General features: G+C 41.4%; 1 protein-coding gene across 3 annotated transcripts in view; it reads right to left on the reverse strand.

The window, feature by feature from the left end:
• Positions 1-11,493: 11,493 nt before the first annotated feature.
• Positions 11,494-25,821, reverse strand: part of LOC309436836 (disks large homolog 1-like) — a 64,886-nt gene continuing 50,558 nt past the window's right edge. Inside the window, exons 6-7 of one of the 3 annotated variants that reach the window (XM_082046381.1) lie at positions 13,990-14,160; positions 11,494-12,333 (exon numbers count right to left, since the gene is read on the reverse strand). The gene's annotated coding sequence lies outside the window, so the exon portion shown is untranslated. Of the gene's footprint in view, positions 12,334-13,989; positions 14,161-25,456; positions 25,600-25,821 lie in introns of all 3 variants that reach the window. The other 2 variants (XM_082046382.1, XM_082046380.1) reach the window with 2 other exon arrangements.

The following is a 25,821-nucleotide window of genomic DNA, read 5'->3' on the forward strand; positions in this document are numbered from 1 at the left end:
TCTAAGCCATATAAAATACATTTTAAATCTTTCATGTATAAAAAAATTCCCTCCAGCCCTTTCCTTTCTAATGACACTTTTCTCTGAATTCCCTCCAATTCATCCATGTCAGCCTGGTGTTGATATGCCAGAGATACTGTTCCATGTGTGCCAGATACAGCTGGATCGTCACCTCCCTGGAAGATAATGGTTTTGCCTCTGTGTGTAGCCCCAAAATCATACTCTTTAGTGCCAATACAAGTCCACGTCTAATTGGTTTCCCACTGCTATCTCTAGGTTGGGGGTTTTTTTTGGTTTTTTTGTATTATTTCTAGTGCTTGCTAAGTATCTCTGTCCTGCAGAACAGATGAGTTTCTGATTATTTTTCCCCAGATGTATGAGACTTCATTTTCCAAGCTAGATACTTTCTGTTACTATTACTCCCTATTTCTGACCTTTACCTTCACTTCCACCACTTCCACTCTTGTTAATCTTCCCAGCTCCTTGCAAGGCAGCATCCTCTGCTCATTGAGGGATACAGTATATTCTGAGCAGAATGCAAACCTAGGAACACAATGTACCTTGAAGCTGACAATTTGTTCCCTCATGAGAGGCATCTATGAGCATCTATAGATGACTGGCAAATTATTTTTCCCTCCATGCTTGCTCCTTTCTTCTGCTTGGCATGCTTGGAGAGATACAGAGGGCTAAAGCAGAGGGTCCCTCTCCCACCCTTTACTCCCTGTGGCTGTTAATCCACCTGTGTGAAGGAGACAGAGCTGCCCCATGGAAGCTAATTCTCCTCTTCCCAACTGCAAATGCTCACTCGTGTTGTCTGCATGGGGGACAATCTCGCCCCCTTTGTGCTGCTTATGGCTCCTTACAGCTCACCAGGGAAACAACTTCCCAAAAAAATAAAGTACAAATCCCAGCAGCATCTCTCCGGGACTCCTTCCCATTTCTCATTTCTCCCTCTGTTTATCACCTTCCTTGCCAGTCTCAGGCAATGTAAAAGCTCTCTCAGCCAAGAAAAACTCCTAAAGTTGTATTTGTGGTTCACCGAATCAAAAGCTCTCCTTTTGTGAGACAGTTTTTTCTACAAATACTCACTATTCCTACATAACCTCTCACTGGAGTCTACGAGGGTGCAGATGTTTTCTAATCTTCCTCTTGCAATCTAACTCACATCAGTGCTGATGGTCAGTGCTATGATAGACAGGCTGGACGTACTGGATTCAAGTGTTATTAGTACGTTTTCATTCTCTTGCTCTGTGCATTCCCTAGCCAGACAACAGAGATTTTTCTTAACAGCTGCTCTCAGGACAGATCAGACAGCATTGTATTCAAAACAATATAAATAAAGATGCGGGTAAGAAAAGTTGTAAAGTTTAAAACCTTGAAGTAAAACATTGATTTCTAGCAACAGGTATTAAACTTTTAGGTATTTTTTTTAAATCTTACATTATCCTAGAGTGGAAGCAGATGACCATCCCCATGCTACAGCTGAGGAGAACAACACACAGAAGCACAAGGTACGTCAAAGCTCCCCTTTGAATTCTTCTGCCCCCAGAAGTGTCAGCGGTATTTCTGAGTTTTGCTCAGAAAGATTAACATCAACATTTCCTAGAGATTGTTATTTATTGTTGGTACCAAATGTGAATGTTCCAACCCAATCTAAAAGGCTACCAAGGTCTGCCCAAGGACGTGGCTGAGTCACCATCCATGGAGGTGTTTAAAAGACACATAGATGAGGTTCTCAGGGACACGGTTTAGAGGTGGACTTGGCAGTGATGGACTCAGTGATCTTAAAGGTCTTTTCCAACATAAATGATTCTATGATTCTGTGTTTCCTCTAAAAGCAGTGGCAGATCTTAGCTTCCAAAACTAACCTCAAGGCATTTGATCGGGTGATGTGAGATGGGATGACACTGGAGGCTGATGTGAGAAGGGATGACACTGGAGGCAAATGTGTCTTTGTGGGTGCTGCTGCCACTCTTCTTGATGAGTAAGAAGAGAGTGCAGGTCCAATGCAACGCTGGGAACAACCCCTGTTAATGAGGGAGTGAGGAGGAGTCGGCGCAAAGCTCAGAGAAGTTGGGGAAAGGAAAAGTCTGAAAATAAAAAATGTGCTTGGGCAGCAAAATACCTCACTATGGTACTGCAGGCTCTGACCATGTACCTCCATGTGTTTCTTCCTCTGAATTTCAGGCATTCCTGGCTCCTTTTTCCAGGCAAAGTGCTGCTCTGAAATAAGGGCTGGCTAACAGCATAAGACTCTTGGAAGAGCTACGGTTCTGAAGAGAAATAGCCAGCTACTTCTGCAGCCCAATGTGATGGATGAATGCATTTAGCATCAGGTCTTTGGAACTGCCTTTCCCACCCCCAGGGAAAAAGAATGTAAATTGCAAGTGAAAACCTCAGGTGTCAGGCAGATGAGGATAATGAGTATGCTATTAATGCCCTAAGAAAGCAACAAAACATAAAACATCCCCTTTATCATAACAGTGATGTGAAGCAAAATATAAATATATATCTTGTGTATACATATTTATCTAAGCAAAATATCAAACACTACTTTAATCGTTTCCTTTTATAATAATAAAAAGTGAGATGTAATATTCAAAAAGTGAAGGTTAATGAAACCTGCAAGCATGGCTTGGAAAGTGGATGCGAAGAGAGAGAACAGTGGCCATTTATTTCTTTTTCCTGATGTCATGAAGGAAAAGATTAACAGAAGGTAGAAGCAAAATCTATGAGGTCAGCTTTGATTGCTTATTTGCTGTTGCGTTAGGTCTGATATGCCCAATGAAAATCAATGCACCTTAACACCAGAGCTGGGTAGGAATAAAAGATTTGCCCTCTAAAAGGAGGAGACAGAGGATGGTAGTAATTCAGATGGAGATTGTGATTCAGGGCAGGATTTGTCTTACCAGCTGTAGACACCTAAAGTGTGGACGTGTTCAGCAGAGGCACTTCAAAGGCACAACTCCCTATTCTGAAGTCCGCACCTGGAACACTGGATGGCTCTTACCTTGAAAATCCCTCTGTCTCCAAACAAACAATAAAAAGGGTTCCCATTGAGTGTGTTGATCTGTACTGCAGATGTCTAAAGTTACTCACAACGAATATAGACAATTCAATGGTGGCACGTGGACTCATCAGCTGAGCCAGGCATGAGCCTCTGGATCACTCAGGGCTAGTCAGGGTTGAACCATCTTGTGATGAGCAGCCAGTTATGGGACAGGGATAAAGGAGCATCAGGATGAGGTTGGGCCCTGGAGAGTATCAGAATCTGAGAATCAAGCAGACTTTTTCCAACCCTGTATCCATATTAGCCACAAAAGTAGAAGGAAGGGAGGATGCTCATACAAATGCTGTCTTTCAGCTGTGGGCTACAGCACATTTAAACAGGAAATGTATCAACCACATCATTAAATCCTGAGAACTTCTCAGGGACTCTTAAGATAGGACAAACAGTCCTTTGGATTCAGATATTACCCACCCCGAACACTACTAAGAGGGATCACAGTGCCCTCATATAAATCACTGTTACTCTCTCCTCTAGAACACTGTGTGCAACTCTGATCACTCAGTCTTGAGAGGAGCATAGCAGAATTAGAGAAGGGAATATTCAAAGAAGGGCAGCAAGGATGGTGAGGATGAAAATATTTGGACTGTGCTAGGAAGAAAGAAACAAGAAGAGACCTGAAGAAATACATAAGATAATGACTGAGATGGAGAGGAGGGGACTGGGTCACACTAACCACTTCTGCTCATCCAACGTCTGAAATAAATGATTGTTGGTGAGCCAACTTGTAGAAGCCAGGACTACAGAACTGGATCTCATGGACAGCCCTTCCATCTTCCCCTTTCCATTTCCCTGCCCCTTCCTTCCTGCTTTCCTTGGTTAGCTTTCCACTGGACTGGCGACAACCTGCACAGCTACCCAGGCTCAACTGCCAACAGAAGAGAGGGGACAGGAACATGTGTTGGGTTTGCATAGTGCCCCAGCCCAGCAACAGCATACAGTAAGGTTGGCTGAGTCAGTCCTGATGTCCCATCTCAGCTTCTCCTGAATGGAGCCAACATTTTTAACCAATATAAAATCCCTAAACTGGTTGATTGACAAAAAAAAAAAAAAAAAAAAAAAAAAAAAAATCAGACTTGAGCACATCTACATCTTTCTCTTAGCAGACTGTGAAAAACCATAACCCTCTGCTTGACTCCAAAAAGGGAAATATCCCACAAAGACAACAATACTCCAATGTCACAATTTCAGGGAAGGGAACCCTCTACCACTGATGCAGTTCTGCAAGGCAAAGCTGCAAGCACTGAGGGCAGCAATCACACCAGCGTTCACAGAATCACAGAATCACAGAATCACAGAATGTCAGGGATTGGAAGGGACCTCAAGAGATCATCCAGTCCAATCCCCCTGCTGGAGCAGAAACACCCAGATGAGGTTACACAGGAAGGAGTCCAGGCAGGTCTTGAATGCCTCCAGAGTAGGAGACTCCACAACCTCCCTGGGCAGCCTGTTCCAGTGTCTGTCACCCTCACTGAGAAGAAGTTTATTCTCAAATTTAAGTGGAACCTCTTGTGTTCCCATTTGTACCCATTGCCCCTTATCCTATCACTGGTTGTCACCGAGAAGAGCTTGGCTCCATCCTCGTGACACTCGTCTTTTATATATCTGCAAACATTAATGAGGTGACCCCTCAGTCTCCTCTTCTCCAAGCTCAAGAGCCCCAGCTCCCTCAGCCTTTCCTCACACGGGAGATGCTCCACTCCCTTCAGCATCTTTGTTGCCCTGCGCTGGACTCTCTCCAGCAGTTCCCTGTCCTTCTGGAACTGAGGGCCCAGAACTGGACACAATATTCCAAATGTGGTCTCACAGAGTAGAGGGGAAGGAGAACCTCTCTCGATCTACTAACCACCCCCCTTCTAATACACCCCAGGATGCCATTGACCTTCCTGGCCACAAGGGCCCAGTGCTGGCTCATGGTCATCCTGCTGTCCACCAGGACCCCCAGGTCCCTTTCCCCTATGCTGTTCTCTAATAGGTCATTCCCCAACTTATACTGGAACCTGGGGTTGTTCCTACCCAGATGCAAGAGTCTACACTTGCCTTTGTTATATTTCATTAAATTTTTCCCTGCCCAACTCTCCAGCCTGTCCAGGTCTCGCTGGATGTTGTCAGTTTACATCTTTGCAAGTTCCCAGGTTCCTCCGGAAACTCCACAGAAATTAAAACTATATCCCCTTGGCTGCAGACAAAGCCATTGTTGGATTCTTGTGACTCACATGAACCTATCACAGGCGTGGTCAATGCAACTGGAAGAGGCTACTTCCACAATGGAGGAAAAAAAATCTAAATAGAGTAGGACTGGGCTGTGAGATTCATTGCTACAAGACACTGCTGAGAACTAGATCTTGGCTCAGTAAAACAAATCAGAAGATTTTTGTTTCAAACAAATCCTTCTGGAATGTTATTTGTTTGATTTTTAAGTACAGGAAGGAACTGCACAGGACATTGCACTGATTCAGCATTGCAGCTCTTGTATTTGTGTGTGAGAGAACATTGCCAATAAGGCAAGTAAAATTCTTGGGCAGAAGTACATCATCATTAGATCAGCAGGATAAATTTCGGGTTCCAAGAACAAGTTTACTTAGCAATCTGTGTTCATGTCGAAGAATACATAATCATCCCCATACATTGTAAATGACATCACTCTTGTATCTGAGTCATTAATATAGAATAAAGCAAAATAATAGAACACCTATTTTAAATTAAATAGGAAACTACAAATTGGGCAACTTTTTAAAGTCCTTATTCAGTCACTTGATGCTGAAAGAAATATGTCTAAATAGTTCAGTTCATCTCTTACAGATAGTAAGTAATGGTTTCCATCATTTTTTATTTCCTATTTGCTTTGCTTTTCTCTGCAATTTTTTCTTATTACTCTTTTAAATCTCTGCAAATGGTTTTATTTTCCACATTTATTTTTGCTCACTTCACTTATTTCAAGACTTGTTGCTATGTTAACCATTACTTTTCCTCCCATCTGTGATTTCTCTTTTTCAGGAGATAAATAATTTTTCTTTATTTGTAAGAGCTTATGATTGGTAATTTAGTTCTTCTGAGGAAAGGCTTATAAGTTCATATAAGTTCCTTTATATGTGAAAGACATTTATTTTACGAACAGCAGGAACAACGACTAAAAAGGCTAAAATGATCCTGCTTGAAATACCTGAATTGCTCAATCCCACATTGAGTTGCATTGACTTTAGTGCATCCCCACCTGGAAAGAAAATGATTTGATAATTTCGTGCTACGTCCCACATGTGTTAACAAAGATTTCCTGAACAAGCAGACTCATAGACCAGTGTCATAGACTCAAGAGAACGGAAGAGAGCAGAAATCGAAGAACTACAATGGTAACTTTTAAACAGGATGGCAAAGAGAAGCAGAAGGCAACTCAGTCTGGATGGGCATGCTAAATCTTTATCCAGTTTTCAGCCAGATCATTGTCTCGTCTTTAGAGGAATAAAACAGAAAACTGCCCACAACTAGAGTTTGCAGCGTTCATGGATATCAGAAGAGGAAAACTGAAATTATCTTCTCTGAGATAATTCCAATCCCATGAGTAAGACAGACAGTAGAAGATTTGGACTTTTTCTTCTGCAAATGAACTTTTAGCTGTGCAGCTGAAAGTACCTGGAATTTTTATGTCATGTTGGATATTCCACTGGCAAAAGAGCGACCGTGGATAGATAAATTTAACTCTCACAGGTAAGACAGATTATCCAGGTTTGCTACAGCAACTGCTGACCATCAAATAAATGCCTCATGGAGAGACACTTGAAGAGTTTGTTCTATTTAAACAGTAATTACCCTAACTCCTGCCTTTTCTTTGGCAAGTTATATGATGACAATAAGCTACGTATTACCAAATTCTAACTTACGAAAGGTATAACAAGGAGCAATGTCTGGAAGGTGTAACTGAGCATCTTTAAAAAATAAAGCCATACCTGTTAACTAGGAAAGTAATTATCTAAGAAATTAATGATACAGACTACCTGTGGAAGTTGCTAGTTACTCCTACCTTTATGTATTGAAGCCAAGGCCGAAAACCTTTTTGGCAAACATGCTTTATCCAAACATAAACAATGCTGGGCTTGGTAAAGGGTGCTGCATAAAGTGCAATTCCTTGTGATATATGGGCTATCAGGGCAGATGAGCTAATGGTCCCTTGTGGCTCTCTGCTTTATAAATCTATTAACTAGAATTGGGATTTATAGAGTAGAGGGCCGGGAGGAGCAACTGTGATTGAGCTTGTGCAATCAGTTCCCATGGACTCTATCATGTTCCTTTTGGAATCGTTGGCAAAAATCCCACCGCACAGACAGCACTGGCCACAAATCATGAAAGGAAAAGGCTTTTATAAATGAGGGTGAGAAGGCTGAGAGTGGAGAAACAGCATTTGTTAGTTGTTAAATCTATAAACATTTAGGAAGTTGTTTCTTTGTCAGCATTTTGAGAATTTAGACTCGATGGCAGTTGCCCTGATGGAAACAGAGATCTTTGCAACTACCTGATGAGAAATAACAATATGCTAATCACGGCATAAGCTTGAACTATGACACCTTTAAACCCACTTTCCGTTTTCTGTTCCATTTCTAACAAGGTCAAACAACATGAAATTTGACATGTCTCATGTTACCTTATAAAACATTTTATTTGGAAAGCTTAAACTAATCAAAGGGAAATCACTCTTAGGTAGAAGAACTGCATCACTCACCCGCCAATTACCCTCACTGAAAAATATATGGTTTTTTAGATGCCCTAACATTTCCTTTAATGCCAAGTCTCTGAGTTAATTTACCTATAGGTTTCAATTTTTCTGCAGTGCTTAAAATGCAACCAATATAAAGAAACACCCCACGGGCCTGGGTGTCTGTGAAAGCAGAGTCCAGGTCCCAGATCTTCAGAGCTCTCATGTGAATATCATCATCTGTGGGTGATGTAATATTACCATTTAATAGGCTTCAGAATGCTGACGGTGCGTTCTCCATGCTCACCCACCCCTAACGATGCCAAGAATAACAGCGGCACTACCACTGATCTCCCGTCATGTTTCCAAAGTCTGTGTTGCGTCCTGGACACTTTGAAAACAGGTGTCTATCCCTCTTCTAGAGGGCCAAGAAAAGTAGAGGACACATTTCAGCAAGGTGGACAATAGGTCCAGGCTGGAAATAAAAGGTGTAAAGACAGATTGGGAACACAGAATAGAAAACCAGCACACAGAGGTGGGAGATGAAGAGTATGGAGAAGTGTGGAGCTCCCACTTTTCTAGGAAGGGGAGGTGGTGGGATGGAGGGGAATTAATCTCAGTCTCTCACCTCTACCAAACATTTCTAAGTTTGTAGGCATCTTTGACAGGTTGACACTTATGGCAGATCTAGAAAAAAAATTGGTCACTGGGAGGGAAATGTGGGTGGGGGACAGAAGGGACAAATGCAAACAGATGACAGATAAGTGTCCTTCAGGACAAGAAGACAACCCACTCTTCCTGAAAATTCCTTTCTGTGGCATGGCCTTTGCTACAAAACTCCTGGCTCCTGTTCTCTAAAGAGTAAGACAGATTTATCCCAACTCTTCAGAGTTTTAATTCAATAGCAACTATCTAGCCCTATTATAATATGATATTACTATTGTTAGCAACAGGACTTTAGCTTTGTATTGAGTTTTCAAGGCCTGAGGACTGAGCCTTGCTGCTTGCACTGACTGCACTTTTCTTGACTCGCCTGCAGTTTAATTTTAATTTGGCTTAGCTGACACTGCAATTTATTTAATTGGCCAGATGTCTACATCTAATTTGTTTTACTTGTGTTTATCTTCATGTGGTACAACTATAGTTTTCTATAGACAAATAACGAGCTTATAGTCCATGTGGAGTGAGATATTTATGACTCTAACACAATGATGTGTTATGGAGAAATACAAGCCTGGCAAAATAGCAGAAGCTTGGAGAAAAGGAGAGACAGGACAGGGTGCAGAGGAGTATTGCTGGGGATGGTAAGAGATGGGGCACGGGCTGGCACTGGAGATCTCATCACTATAAATAACCCACCCATGGTTAATTAAAGGAAACACAAACCTGAAGCTGGGCAAACCAGGTTTTGGAAGCAAGAAAGTGAGCAAAGAAATAACATCTAAGATACAAAAATCGTACTTAATATAGAATATTTCAAAGTAACCTGGAGCTGCAGACCAGTGAAGAATGAGCAAAGACATAACAGTGTGTCAGAAAACATAAAAACAGCCCCAGGTTGATCCTAGAGGGAGGAAGAAGAAGCCATCAACATAAGCATCACATCCCTCCCAGCAAACAATTCCAGACGCTGGTGATTTGTCTTACAATCCCGCACCCCTCATCGCCACCACCGGAATGAAACTATCAACCCTAGGACCCAAGACACCCTGGAAGAGTGAGTACAACACTGGGAAAAGGGGTAGACACCAAAAAATGTGAGCATATATATTGTAACTGACCTCTTTTTTTTTCTGAAGCAGTTAATTCTAGCCTAACATAATTATTAGACTCTTAAGATTTCAGTTATACTAACAATGGCCCTACTGATATATAACATGTGCTTACGCTTTGCCCATAAACAAGATTTTGAGAGTAATAACTCAAACAACAGTGATTGCTGCACTCCAGTCCATTCCTTTGGGATAAAACAGATATTAGGAATCTGCATCCTCTACAGCACAGGCCCATTGAGGCTAAAGCACTGTGCCTTCATAACAGGTGAACAGGGTTGTTTGAGGTATCCTTCTGTTCTAAGGAGTGGACCTAAGACTGGCTAGATTCGTCATACCAATTATTTCACCAATAACACTCAGTAACAAATGGCTTTTGCCTACAGATTATGATTTATCAGCTTAAGGATTTTGTACCTAAAGGCAAGGTCCCATCACACACAGGATCTTGACTGAGAAGGACTAATGGAACATCCCTGTAAGAACCAAAGCAACTTATCATCTCAGGTTCCCATCTCTGATACTTGCTGCTTTTCCAAGCACCCATAAGGATTTAAACCTGCTCATGAGCCCCAAGGACCACAACTACAGGGAAAGAAGTCTCACTTCATTGCCTCTACTCTAAAGCTATCAGGATTTCCATTTATTCACCATGAGGCTAGACACTAATAAAACAAAAGATATCTTTATGATTAGGGGTGCTGACTGTCTTCAGCTAATTGCCTTGCTACAAATTTGAAATAGTCCATTTTAGGGTCTATATGAAAGTTATTATATAAGTTAAAATATATATATTAATAATTAACTTATGTAAATTGTTATTATACCCTTCATTCTGAGAGTCAGACAGGAGGGCGAAAAAACAAGAAATTAGTCTCTTCTTCCTCTAATGTACCAACCCCAAAGCCTAGCTCTTATACAGATGTTGGGGCACTGACCATCAAGTTGCTAGAATAGGCAGAAATAACAGCACTTCTGTTTTCTCAAATCTTTTTATATTGAGTAGTTTCTAAATTCTGTCCTTCCTTCATTGCAATAAAGAAAACAGTTGTTATGGCACAAAGTGAATCTGAGCAGCCCTGTTTTTCTAGGGCAAGTAGAACAGCCTACCTCAGCAAGTGTAGCAGTTTGTGGTAGGTCTTTGTCTCAGATCTGGGTAAAAAAAAAGCAAGTTTCGTTTCTAACCTTTAAATTCCCCTGTGAAAACCTGAATAGAAATACACGGAATACATCTAGTCTACTGCTGGCTGGCAAAAAAGCAAAACCAATTCTTCTAGGACTGTAAGCTACTAAGATAACCCCCTTGTAAAATGTCTGGCTACCAGAAAATTGATGATTAAATCTCAATCAGGAGATAAATAGCCATTGAAGAGAAGTAATTGGGATCTCAAGCAGCTCCTACTTCACAGCACGTGTGAACTGGGAATTGGAAGAAATAGTACCAACCACCTTCAGCAGACAAATCTCAAAGAGATGCACAAACACGACCTGATGAAATCCCTCAGCGTGTTAATAAGACAGATGCTGTGTACTTCTGATGGCAGACTGGAAAATAATGCACAGCAGTTCCAGGCCCTGCTGAGGTCTCATAATAACTCAGCAGGAGCTCTGAGAACTGAACCCAGAGCTTGGAGACACCATGAACAACGAAAGCTTCAGTCATCCTGTGGACACAAAGATGATGGTAGGCCAGTCTTCCTGCTAGTGTGAGCACATACACGTGTGTAATAATTATGCACAGAATCCCCTACATTTCAGACAGGACTTTACATTGTTTGAAGTTAGATATGCGCAAACAAGCTCAAAGCATCCAGCCAGCCACTTCCTCAGGCTTGTGATTAAATGTATTCCTCTTTCAAAGGTAACACCGCAGTAGTTCCTCCTCTGGTGTCTGCCAGAAAAGAATTAATTCACAAAACTGATACTTTTATCTTTTTGAAAAAACAATTTTAATAATAAATGTTCAACATTTTAAAATTACATTACAACTCAAAAAATTTTTTTTCACAAACTCTTGGAGATCAGCATATTAACAATATCTAATACTTCTTCATTTAAGACAGAATGATTGATAGATAAAAAGATTTGTGACTTGCAGTATTGTGCATTCAAGACTGCAAGTTCATAAGCCTGCAAACAGAATTATTTCTTCAATAAAGTGGAAAATCATAAATTGCATGGAACATTAGATTCCTGCATGCCACCACACTAGTCCCCTAAAAGTGAGGAATGTTGTTTCAATGCTTTCACAGCAACTCATGGGCTACAGTGTCTCCAATTTTCACTCCAGAACAAACATGCAGCTTAAAAGAATTTAAGATTGGGAAAGCTCACACACATGCTGAGCAATTTTCTAAAAAATATGGACTAGTAAGAGCATAGTGATGACTTAGGGAAGATGGAGCTGACTCCTTGAAGAGTGTCCATTTGGTACTCTGTCACACGTGAACGGCACCATATCAATAACTGCTTCTCTATAGCTCCATGATCCAAATGAATAATGTTCAAGAAGCATGTCTTTCCCCTACTTCAGGATGTTTTTTCTGCTGCTGCTGCTGCTTCTAAATTATGTTTCAGAACCTTACCCAATAGTACACAGCTTTTTCCTCAAAATGAAGTAATTCAGGGACCCAAATATGCAGGCTGGTCTTTATGTCCAGATTCTTTATAGCAGAAGTACTGAGTTCTCCTGGATGTTGAAAAATACCATGGTGCAAGTGATCAGCAAACTGGAGTGGTCAATAACAGTCCTACGGTGCAGGCTGATGTCTGAAGCTGAACTGTGAAAAACACCAGAGCAGAAGAACCTGTCAAGGAATGAATATGATAAGTAAATTCAAAATTAAGGATAATACTTTATTCTCTTACATAAATAAAGGCCATGCATTAGGAATTCAACTTCTAAAAAAAATGCTAAATAAGATATTTTGTCAAACCCACGCACACATTGTACCTGCTAGTGACAGCTAAACCTCACAAGGTGCTGAGGTGGTCTTGCCCAGTGCTGCTGTGACCCTCTGTACCCTACTAGCTCCAATGGGAGTTAAGAGTGCATAAGAGTCTCAAGAGCAACCATTCCCTTCTGAAAGAGCTGCCTTGAGTTATGCAGCCAAAGAATATTTGCTTCCTAATTAAACTTCCTCTGCCACCTTTTATGGGCTGGGTTGGAAACACCACAACCAGATTTAATCATCTCACATCCCCAAGAAGTCACACGAGGTGATATTTTCCTCTACACGAACTCAGGAAGACAGTATGGGTGGGGAACAGAATAAATAAATTCATGCGACATCCCCCTATTTGGAACAAAACCATGGCAGTGCATCGCATGAGAATGAGAAAGAGAATTGGTAACATAATAATTCTATCTGAAAACTGACTGGATAAAGTCTGAGTTTGCTTCAAAGATTACTTTAGAGACTATCAAATCAGCTGTCCATCCCTCCATACTGACCACATCCAAAACCACCCAATTAAAATAGACTGTGGGAAACACTTTTGTACTTAAATATATGACTAATGCTTGTAAGTTAGGAAAGACTTTTGTAATTTTAAAACTGCTCTAATGAGAAGCAGATCCTTCTCCCTCTTTCTTAGACCTTCACCAATCATTTGGAAAGCAATATGCATTTTTCTGCATATTCTCCTCTAACCAGTAGACTTTGCAAATAATGGCACTAGCAGAACAGAGACAAAACACCCTTATTTTTTGCTAGTTAAAGTTCTTCCCATTTGGATTATTCACTCCTCATCCTCAAGTAAAGAGCAAAGTTCAGGCAGTGACTGCTAAGCCCATTGCCATGCTAAAGCACCTGATCATTTGGCAACCTCAAGAATGGGGCTGAGCACTAGGAAGCTTCTGCATGGCGGTGAGAGAAAAGGACCACAGCCATTGCTTCTTCCCATTCTACCTGCACCCTCTTTAATGGTGGAGACAGATTACAACTCATTTTGGCTTTTAAAGTAGAGTTTGGCTTTACAAGTCACGGGATAGAGGTATCTGCACGGCGCCCATGTGTGCCATGGCAAAGGGGTGTTCTGCTCTAAGGACAGAAAGTCCATTGATGGAGGAAGGAACATGTTCTCTCTCTGAGCTTGTAAGAGTTTGAGTAGCCTTCTCTGAATGGAAGTGTATATGACCCAAGATGAAGGAAAACTCCTGTGCAGTGTTGTTTCACATGCAGTGTTGTTTCAGACCAGACACGAGGAAGACACTTTTTACAATGAGGGTGGTGAAACACTGGCCCAGGCCATCCAGACAGGTGGTGGATGTCCCATTCCTGGAACCAGACTCCTTTCAGTGGTGCTCAATGACAGGATGAGGGGCAGTGGGCACAAACTGAAACACAGGAGGTTCCATCTGAATATGAGGAGAAACTTCTTTACTTTGAGGTGCCAGAGCCCTGGAACAGGCTGCCCAGAGAGGCTGTGGAGTCTCCTTCTCTGGAGACATTCAAACGCACCTGGACACCTTCCTGTGTGATCTGCTCTGGTGAACCTGCTTTAGCAGGTGGGTTGGACTGGATGATCTCCAGAGGTCCCTTCCAATGCCAACCAGTCTGTGATTCTGTGATTCTATGCCTGTAGCCATTCCATCTTGCAAACTCAACGCCTGCTTTAAAAACCTGATAAACCTTAGAAAGGAGGAGAAGACTGGGTGACACCAGCATGGCTGCCTTTGGAAAAATTGTCAAACCAACCTGTCCAATAACACTTTCTTTCTGGGACTGTAGTCACATACACAACAAACACAACTGGCTCCCTCCAGAACAACCCTTCTGGGCAGAGTTTCCCACTATACCATAAGAACAACCAGAGACCTCTGCTGTTCCTGTGGGATTTATGAAGAAACCTTGACCAAATCAACATCAAAAGGAGTTTTACAATAACATCATTAACACTCTGTTACTGACAAATTAATTAGCATTGAGCATTCTCAGATACTATATTGACATACTCCAGCCAAAAAACCTCAGACAGCACCAGAAGTAAAATGCCTGAAGTGCCAAATTAACGCCACTGTGCATTACAGAGGGAAGGTTACCAACTACAAGACTATGTGTTAAAAGGAAACTTTTACCCCCAAAGACCTTATGCTGTGACCGCTAAGAACTGAATTCAAGGTGTAAAAGCTAATCAAACCAGTGAGACAGAGCTGGATGTTTTCCTATTCACATTATATGGTATAACAAGTCTTCCCTGAGCAACAGCCCTATCTAAAATCAAGCACGAGCTAGTAACAGAAGGGTTGGTTTGTTTTTTTCGAGAATCCTTTTCTGCTGCTCTTTCCCACCGTGACATGGTGCCTAAAACACCCCACCGTGTTTGTTCCCATCTGTATTTCTCATTACCTTGCTGTTCTTGTCCCATGATACAAATGTACTTTCTCAGTACTTTAAGAATCCAGGAGAAATTGTACAATTAATCTTATTTTTCCACAGAGTATATCAGACAGTAAGTGGATTAAGGTTCCATATCCTGACTTATCGATGTCTGTTAGCATTGATTAAAAGATTTGGAACAGTAGATCAATCTATAAGACAAGTTCATCTTTAGTTTCTCTACCTGCATTCACCCAATTACTGATAGATTTGATTCAGTGGTGTGGACATCGAACCATTAAAAACAACAAATCAGCCACTGGAAAGCAGGCTGATATGGCAGTGTCTTTGTTTAGTTGTCATGAGATCGTGACTTTTTTAAAGGTGCCTATGGAAGTTTTGCTGAACATCCCTGAAGGAGCATATCCTATCTTCCAGTGCAACAGGAAGACTTATATTTGGCACCAGTTCTGGGCCCCTCAGTTCCAGCAGGACAGGGAACTGCTGGAGAGAGTCCAGCGCAGGGCAACAAAGATGATTAAGGGAGTGGAGCATCTCCTGTGTGAGGAAAGGCTGAGGGAGCTGGGGCTCTAGAGCTTGGAGAAGAGGAGACTGAGGGGTGACCTCATTAATGTTTACAGATATATAAAGGGTGAGTGTCAGGAGGATGAAGCCAGGCTCTTCTCGGTGACAACCAGTGATAGGACAAGGGGTAGTGGGTTCAAATTGGAACACAAGAGGTTCCACTTAAATTTGAGAAGAAACTTGTCGTGGAATGCAACCCCCCTTCAGTTTGGAAGGAGCAGGCACATCTCCCTCTTTATCTGATACTTGAGGCTAACAGCTTCTTTTGTTTGGCCCCAGAGCACCCTGGCCAGGCCCATTAGCCCAGTTGCTGGGCACCCACAGGCAGGGTGGGGGATGTTTTGGAGGCTTCAGGGGCATCCCACAAACAGTGTGGGGGTGCAGAGAAGCTTCTAGAGTGCCTACACGTCATAATCTGATCAGCCAGTATAAAAAACGGGACTCTCGTCGGTGACTCGGCCCATTGTGCGGGTCCCTCGGAGCACGAGCTTGGCCCCTGCCGCCGGGAGCCACGGGCCCCCCCCGCTCCCCGGGATGGAGACTGCGCTTGCCCTGCCGCCACGTGTGCATAGCTGCCAGACAGTGAGAGAACAAAGGAGAAAATGAGTCTTCTGCTCCCAAAGTACATGCACACAACTCTGCTTAGTCTTATTGGGTTTTCTGCATGAGCATTTGATGGGTAAAGCTGAATCTTAAATGTTATAATATTTAGTCAAGTTTATTTTCATTAAAAAAAAAATATCCAGAAAAAAATAAACCTTAACATTATTAGTTTCATTTTAAGCCTGACACTACCTAGCAATAGGACAGGACTATGGGGTGACGTAAAAACAAAGAGCACACACACAGCCACACACACACATGCAAGAGAGTCCTCCATACTGCTGTAATAATAACTCTGAAAGGGCAATGTGGTGGCAATGGGAACAGTTACACTGGTTTACTGAGTTGTGGACATGGTAGGCTCAGCAAGATGTTGAAACTTCAGATAAATCTTAGTTGACAGGAAAAAAGGCAAAAAAACAAGGCAATACTCAGGTAATAATCATAGAATCACAGAATAGTTTGGGACCTTCACAGCTCATCCTGTCCAACCCCTGCCATGAGCAGGGACATCTTCACCCAGATCAGGTTGCTCAGAGCCCCGTCCAGCCTGGCCTGGGATGTCTCCAGGATGGGGCATCCACCACCTCTCTGGCCAACCTGGGACAGGGTTTCACCACCCTCAGTGTAAAAAATTCCTTCCTTTCCTCATTCCTCCCCTCCTTCAGTTTAAAACTATCACTCCTTGTCCTATCACAACAGGCCTTGCTAAAAAGTCTGTCCCCATCTTTATTATAAGCCCCCTTACTCACAGGATCAAGTAATACACAATGATTAAGACTATGGGAATGAGAGTTTACAGAATGCTCTGTGATACTGCATAAACACTAGTGAAAGTAATTAAATATATACAAAATTTTAATTCTACAAGTATTCGACAACAGTGAAAATCCAGGAGAGGAAATGTTTTCCATAGTTGCTGACAGCACTGCAGTTACAGAGGAGAAGATTAAACAGAGCCTGGCTGGAGGTTTCCTTCACAAAACTGATCCTTGACAGCCAGGAAATTTAGAAAAAGGGTACAGTGGATAAAAGTACGGGATAAGTTTTCCCAGGACCATTGTTCCAACAGCTTCACTGGAAGGCTTTAAAGGAGTCCTTACTTTGCCTTGGAAACTCTTTTGACCAGTGGCATCACTTCTAGGCAAAGAGAATTATCAAGTCCTCACAATCTGCTCTCCATCTGGATGGCTGACTGGCTGTCCAGTGCTACAGTACCAGTGCAAGTGAGTGACAGACACTATTATATCAAAATTCTCATCTATTTGTCCCAGAAGTAGCATTTTTCACCTACTTTGTGCTCACATGATTAGAGCAGATAATGCTCCAGCATTATCTGGAGCACCATCACACCATCATTGTGCACTTCCAAAATCTTGAAGCAGTCATAAAGGTATCTTGCCTGACCGATTAAATCAAATTTAGAGCTGATTTTCTTTGTTAGTGTCTTTAAGCAGCCAAATCACAGCTATGAATGAATAAAAGCTGGCCTGCTTTGTACTGATGTAAATGGTGCCCTGAGTTATGAGGGTGAATGGGGTCTGATATCTGCTTGTAACAAAGCAGAAGACTCACTTACTATTATATATACAAGTGTGGAAATATCCATATGTAGAGATTTATAACCCTTGCTACACCAGTCAGATCTTTGAAGGCACATAAATAAGCAAGTGATACGGCTAGGGGGATTTACCAACGCATATGTAAACCTTAAGAATTCAACTTCCACCAAAAGTGAGTGTGTGCAAAGATATTTTATAGATCCTGGTAGGTGCTCTCCTGCAGATACAAGTGCTTAAACACCTTCGTCATTCTGCACTGAGGCCCCATGAGGTTGCTACGAGACAACACACACAACACAATGATTTCTTATAAGGCAAAAACATCTGGAAGCTGTAAATATGTAAGATATCAAGTCTTCTGTCCACAACTCCACCTGAGTTATGCTGAAATTAGCGGCACCGAGGGACCTATGTATTTTAGTGCATCTGGCCCAAAACTCCTATTTCATGCCAAAGTTCTTCATCATAACAAAAAATGGAAGAACAACATATCAACAAATACACAGAACTGTCCCTAGTTTGTTTCTCAGATGTGTGTGAAGTATCAGGTAGGTGAGTTAATAGCTGACCAAGTTTGTAGAAGCTCTGTCTTGTTTAGGGATCCTTTCTGGAGTCCATTCTGAAGTAGGTTGAGCAGAGTCACTCCATCATTGCTTCCAGATGTTCTTGGAGTGGTGAGATGGTTTCTATACCATCAAGTAACAAACAGCTGCTTGAGGGACCACATTGCAATCAGAGATGACACTTTGCAGATGAGATGTAGAATGGAAAAGCTGATCCATTTGCTTGGCCCAGAGTGAACTTCATAAAGGATTCAGCTCTGTGCCTCACCCAAGCAACTGAAGCTCTTCCAGAATATTTAATCTGAGACTTTTATGTCCTGCTTTCTAAGGTATTCCAGAAGGGCAAACTAGTGGCCTTATGCCAGTTTCTGAACTTGATTAAGCCTCATCGTTGCTGTTAGCTCATTGCAAAGTGTAGTTTCATAAGTATACATTCTTCCCTGTAGTGCAACCATCTTTGCTGAAGCTTTCTAGAGGCATTCAACATGCTGGGCTATAAAAGGACAGATTACATCTAATATAAATCTGATGTAACAGCAGGGCCTTTCAGCAGACATAGAAATAACATATGATTACATGAAGCTTCAAGAAGCGATGGAATCTGCCTGCTACTGCCAATATGTCTACTACTAGCTAGACTATGATTAGCATTCATGAAAGACCGAATCAGAAAGAATAAAGCATCATCCCAGATGTAAATGACACAGCTAGAAGTCTTTCTCACTGAACTCATGTTTGGTTAACCTGATTGCAACTCTGAAAATCGTTGACTCAACATAGCACCTCCAGTTTAACAGGTTCAGGGTCAAAGCCATATGCTCTGACAAGGGTGTGATACGGCAGACACTCACGGTGACACGATACAGAAGCACAAATCTGTCTAATGCAATATCTGAAGACAGGCACTGGTAAGCAGTGATGATCACTGAGCTATGTCTCAGGACAGATAAGGTAGGAAGTGTTCAAGAGTCAACATATGCCAAATAGCACCATTTTTGTTCAACTAGAATGCTTTAATTCATTTTATACAAAGGAAAATTGTGGCAATGCAAGGCAGTATTGCATGGTAGTTATGGGAAATATTGACATTTTAAATAGTAGCTAATAGTGTCCTCAGTTGTTTTTAGGATAAACTAAACAGATAAATTAAATCTTCCCACATACAAATTTTATCACTGACTTTCAAGATCTCTTGAGGAAGGTGCTGGCACAGGCTTCATCATATTTTGCTTTGGTCTGTTTTGAATGCACTGAGCGGCACAGGGAGAACACAAGCACAATATATTACTGAAGGACATTTGAAGAGTGAGAGTGTAGACACTTTGCTACTGGTACAGCTTTGACTTACAATGTACAGAGGGATACATTCAGAATTGTAAGTATAAGGCTAACAGGCTCACTGAAGATAGGGAATGGCTGAAAGGAAGAAAAAGTGATCATAGAAAGGAAAATTCAACAGCAGAGCAAAAGTGGAGTAACTGGTTTGAAAAGAGATTTGCATCTCTGTGGGGTATGCATATGAGTGGATTAGCTCAAATCAGTGTTTTAAGCTATTTAAAGCATTTTCAGATTTTCACTGTCCTCTAAATGACCAAAAATACCAAGGTCTCATCTATTTGGAGCATTCAGCAACACACATACACAAAAATAAAGAAAGTTACCAAAGCCCTGATGTTGCGAGATCATAGAACCATTTTGGTTGGAAAAGACCTTTAAGACTGAGCCTAACCATTAACTAACACTGCCAAGTCCACCCCTAAGCCATGCTCCTAATGTTGAATGTCTGGTGAGAGGAGCGCAGCACATACCACACGAGCAGGTCACATCAGTGCGAACTGATACGAGTGCAGGCTGCAGTGTTGTTATCTAGGACGAGCAATTCTGTAGTCAGGGAAGTTGTTCCACATTTATATCACCATAAGAGGAGAAAAAAAAATTGTTCCACTGTTTCCAGCTACAGCCAGAGAGTGCAAATATCGGCTCAAAAACACTGGCACTGAAAATAAAAATATCCATAGCCTACACATGCACAGAAAAGCATAGGCAGAGAGGTTAAAAATTGACAGATATATTTATATGACATGCAGGGTTGAATGGGCTGAGAGAGTTGGGGTTGTTCAGCCTAGAAGAAGAGAAGGCTCCGGGGAGACCTTATTGTGGCTTTTCAGTACTTAAAAGGGGCCTATAAGAAAGATGGGGACAGACTTTTTAGCAGGGCCTGTTGTGACAGGACAAGGGGTGATGGGTTTAAACTAAAGGAGAGGACGTTCAGGCCAGACATGAGGAAGAAATTTTTTACACTGAGGGTGGTGAAACCCTGTCCCAGGTTGCCCAGAGAGGTGGTGGATGAACCATCCCTGGAGACATCCCAGGCCAGGCTGGACGGGGCTCTGAGCAACCTGATCTGGGTGAAGATGTCCCTGCTCATGCCAGGGGGTTGGACTACATGCCCTTCAAGGATCCCTTCCCACCCAAACTATTCTATCATTCTACGATTCTACGATCCCACTCAAGTGATGACTCCAAAACCATTGAGGTTACACTTAAACAAAGTTCAGGGTGGCCCCTTACACAAAGCATGGACAGACAGCTGGGGCACTGCAGCTCATTGACTTTTCCTGATCCTAAGTACATCACGTATCTCAAGGACTGAAGGGCAAAGATGCAAATAGGGGCAAACATGCTCTTGTCCATGAGAAGTCAGCAGAAATCCAAGGAAACAGTTTAGTGCGAGCTCATGGTCAAACCTAGTATATATCAGTATATCAGTATAGTCACAAAAGCATGGGATACAAGGAACCGAAACCCCCATAACTTGCCTATCAATGCTAACAACTAGTTTGAAAAGTGTAAGGAAATGCAATTTTTACTAGGATCAATCAAAAAGGCAAAATACAAATGAAAAAATAAAACAATTGTGAAAATTTGCCTGTTTTACTCAAAAGCATCATTAAAATTTTGCCATATCTATTAGATTTTGTTCTCTGATTTTTCAAATTGTTTAGTTTTCTGTTTCATTTCCAATTATACTAAACCACACAAACTTGTCATGATTCGTAACTGCTTCCCCTTCCCTTATCTACCCTGAATGATGTACTGAATGCTGCAAATGAATAGTCCAATCCTTTCCATGCTTTTCCACAAACCACCTCAAATAAAAAGGAACATTTTCACAATTTTTACACAAAGCATTTTATTTTGACCTTATGAACATGAAAAAGTCTCATGTTAGCAATGTTGAATTTAGATGGTTTTCACTGTTCATGGTTTTTTTATATGGCCTTGGGCTGAGATACAATTCTGAGTTCCCAGTACAGAACCCCACTATTACATATACCTTTTTCCATACCCCTTCCTCACAGTTCCTGCAGCATAGGGTGTCACTGATGGTCCTCAGACAGGGGTTCCTCCAAAAGTAACCTTCAAGCTGCAAAAATATCTCCAAAAATGTCTCCAGGGATAAAAAGTTCCTTACTTAGAGTCAATCGCCACAACACTGCCTGGGGCAGGCAGGTATCATGGTCTGTATTTTGCAATTAGGGAAACTGAGGCATGTATTTCAACAATCTGTGAGTCTGAAGGTTTGCAGCAGAGTCCAATATGACACATACTCTTCAAACTTACTGTAGTTATCCAATGCTGTATGATATGAATTAATATTAGCATAGGAGAGCTATAGGGCTGCTTGGTTCATTCTTATGACAGTGAAGGTTCTGGCTACTCAGCATGGATGATGATAAATGATAACGCTGAGTTCAAGGTGTCTTGTGAGGAAGCAACATTCCATTCCTTTCTGAAGTTGTAAATAACCTGTTTTACACTGGGGAAAATCCTGTGTATCTGCCAAATGCTTTTCACCTACCATGAAAAGTAACAACTCTGAAGTGCTGCATTAAAAAAAGCAGGAGTGGAACATGATTTACACACCGAACTTCCTCACTAGCGAATTAAAAGCTTTGGCTTCCACTTATCTTGTGCCTAATGCCTTGTGCATTTGTCTCTGAAGGGTTGGATGTACGGATTTGTAGCAGAAATAAGGTATAAAACATAGTCCTGTTCACATCCTTGTCTATCATACTGGTTTGGGGGGTAACCTATTCCCTGACCCCTTGTTTATTTTGTCACTGACCTCCATTTTTTGTTCAAAGCTCCTAGACATCCAGGACCCCAGTCAAGTAGGAGCTGCAATGGAGGCCCCAAAGACCTTCTCAGATGGTCTTCCCAGGAGACAGTTCCCATTCAGACTCTGTGGAGAAGAAACCTGGTATTTCTGAAGCTCAGCCACTTTCTGGCAATATCTGAAGCAGGTTATCAGTCAAACATATCAAGCTATAGAGGTCCCCAAGATAACTTCAGCCATCGTAGTATTTGTGTCTTTTTTATAAATGTTTTCACAGAGAAAGGAGCAGTCCCCATGATTCCAGAAGCTTATGGGACTGGCACCACTGGTTTTGGCAGGAGCTGCATTCAGACAAATGGGCATATCTAATATCTCCTGGAATGCTATTAAATGACAAGGGAATCATATAGAACTATCCTAGGTATTGTCAGTCATTTTTCTGTACTAGTTCTCCTTTGCAATGAGCTGAGCTGCAAAAATGGAATCCCTAACGTGTCTCCTATGCTAAAAGAAAGGCAGGAGGGAAGTAAAAACCAGTGTCTCGGAGAAGGAGAATATGATATTTCCTTTTTACATGGTCAACATAGAGTAATTATAATGAAAAATATCAACATTCTTGTATACATCGTAAAACAGAATAGGTATTGATGGAACATCTTTCATAGAATCATAGCATCATTTTGGTTGGAAGAGACCCTTAAGATCATCAAGTCCAACCATAACCCAACCTAACTCTAGCACTAAACCATGTCCCTAGGAGCCTCATCTACACATCTTTTAAACACGTCCAGGGATGGTGACTCCACCACTGCCCTGGGCAGCCTGTTCCAATGCCTGACAACCCTTTTCATGAAGAAATGTTTCCTAATATCCAACCTGAACCTTCCCTGGTGCAACTTGAGGCCATTTCCTCTTGTCCTATCACTTGTTACTTGGGAGAAGAGACCAACACCCTCCATGCGACAACCTCCTTTCAGGCAGTTGTAGAGAAAGAGAAAGTCTCTCCTTCAAATGGGACTTATCTCACTGCGAGGAATGACTTGTGGAGTGTAGTGGTCCATATTTGAGTTAGTGGTCTAAATAAGATTTTTACTCAATAGAGAGAAATAACACTCATCTGTGACAGGATTCATGTAATCCTGAGAGGATGGAGGAAATTGAATGAAGCACACCTTAAAAGAGGTTATTTCTTTCCACCAATAACAGAAAGACACTTAGACAACCATCTCAGAGGAGGTCACTGCAGACCTCCAAAATCTAGAATGATGAAGTTCACCCTGCCACTATGGCTTCAACATCCATGAGTCACCAGTAAAACACATATTGCGGCAGGACAATACTCTTCTCCGTGACTATCCATTGTTATTCCACCTCATCCAAAGACCATTTACACATATGTATACACATACATACATGGAGTATCTCTTCAATCTTTACTTTGTGAAGTTCTGCTTCCATTCAGATAAAAATGAGAAAAATCTGATAAAGATAAATCATCTAAATTGACACACTATTTACAATCATCTTCATGCCCTTCTTTCACTTATGCATTGACTTTTCTTCTTTTGGCCATTCACCTTCAAAGTGTTAATCTTATGACTTTGCTCTCCTTCACTTTCTATGCTTTTCTCCTTTTCACCTCTTTTTTTTGGCTACAGTTTCTTCTCCTTCTCAGTGGGTGGATTTTGAAATTGGTTTCCTCAGGCCACCTCCTCTACCTTTTTGACCTGAAGGCTTCTTTGAGTTCTTTCTCTGCCCTTTTTTCCCTGATTTCCCAGTACCCTTCAGCAAGACTCTGAGTTTATTTCCCCAGGAATCTCTCCCAGTCTTATTCCTGCCAGTTACTGTTACAAAGTTAGTAAGGCTTAGTCATCCCAAATCTATGATTCTATCTAAACTACATCATTACTGTCCTAACTGGTCTCAGTGACCTGCATACCTCTGCAACATTTAGATGTTTAGACTAAGCATATTTTATATCATGATGCACAGCTATAAAATACAGCACAATCAAATATAAAACATAAAATTCCATGGATGGAGACAAAGAATCAGAGACAAAGTGATCTTCATTAAGTCAAAGAGCTATTGAATAGACACTATGCTGCGGGAGATGACGCTTGGTCTAAGATACTAAGACCTCTCATTTTAGTTAAATGACTGAAAACATATGGAATAACTATGAGAGGAAAAGAAGTACATATGTTGAGGATAAAGATTAAACCCATTCAGATCCTTTGAGAGACTTGCTAAAGATCAGCTCTGATAAGCTAATGCTTTCTGACGGGAACAGGTTCCCTTTGATGCGTGTGAACCTGAAATGTAAGACATGTACAGATAAAAGAATTCCTAGAAGGTGTGCATCAGGAAAGCATTTAGAGCAAGTCTGCAAGACAAAGGGAGACAGAGACCTTTCTGATTTAATCTGGGTGTAAGAAGAGTAAATCTGGCTTTTATTTCTTCACTTATGTTTGTAGAAATATTCACTTCCATATAGTCCATTTAGTCTTAAGTAACCAGTTTTAAGAGCTGCAGTAAAAAAAACGTAACTTAAAATGACCTAGTAAGCAGGAAATCTCTTTGGCATGTAAGAAGACAACACAGCACAACTAAACCAGGAGAGCCTTATATGAGTTTTGCTTCTTTGCACTGCAAACCTTCTCCATATCCATGCATCCCAATCCTACTTTCAGACTCTTCCCAATGTCTCATGACTTTCTAGCAATGCCTGCACACAGACGGATCCTTTTCATTATTGAGAATATGACCTTTTTCTTGCACAGGCTAATTCCTCTGCAAAGAGTAATAAAATCCCTTCACAATGACAGACTACCACACCTACAGGTAAAGAAGAGTATGAGGAGAGCTCTAAAGTGTGTGTGTGTTTTATGCCCATCTATATCAACTCAGTTTAAGCAGAAATTCAACTGGGAAAGTACCAAAGGTATAAATGTGCCTACACTGAGATACATCCAGAAAATGCCAGCCTTAGACTTCAGAAGAGATATAGAAGAATTTAAGAAATTGCTGCTGTACCCTGCTAACAGCCTGTGGACAGACATCTCATGGACCACTGTTTTCTGGGCATGAGGAATAGACATCGTTGGTAAGAAAAGCCCAGTGAAGACAGTTCCACCTTCATTGGTCTCTAGAAGAAACATTTTGCTGTTGAATACCTTCAGTAATTCAGAATCCAAATGTATTTGATCACGATGTGTTTAGGATGACCATTCTTGATTTCTCAAGAATACATGTTTTCCGTTAGATTAAAAGCACTGGTCTCTTCTTAAGGGCAAGATAAGTCTTGGTAGGTATTAAGCTTGCATTAAAAAAAAACAGAAAAAGACATAGCAGCATGAGAGGAAAATACTTTCTTCTGATATAATGAGCCTTAAATTAGAAGTTTAATGATCCAGTATAATAATCCTCTGAATTCAAGAAAGGCATGTGGTGTCCACCTGGCCAAGATTGATTTTGAGTATGTGCCACCACAAATGTCGATTCTCATTTAATGTCTGTGGAACCAGACCAAAACAGGAAG

The sequence above is a fragment of the Streptopelia decaocto genome (assembly GCF_964273445.1).
Source record: "Streptopelia decaocto genome assembly, chromosome: 1".
In the NCBI taxonomy this organism is placed as follows: Eukaryota; Metazoa; Chordata; class Aves; order Columbiformes; family Columbidae; genus Streptopelia; species Streptopelia decaocto.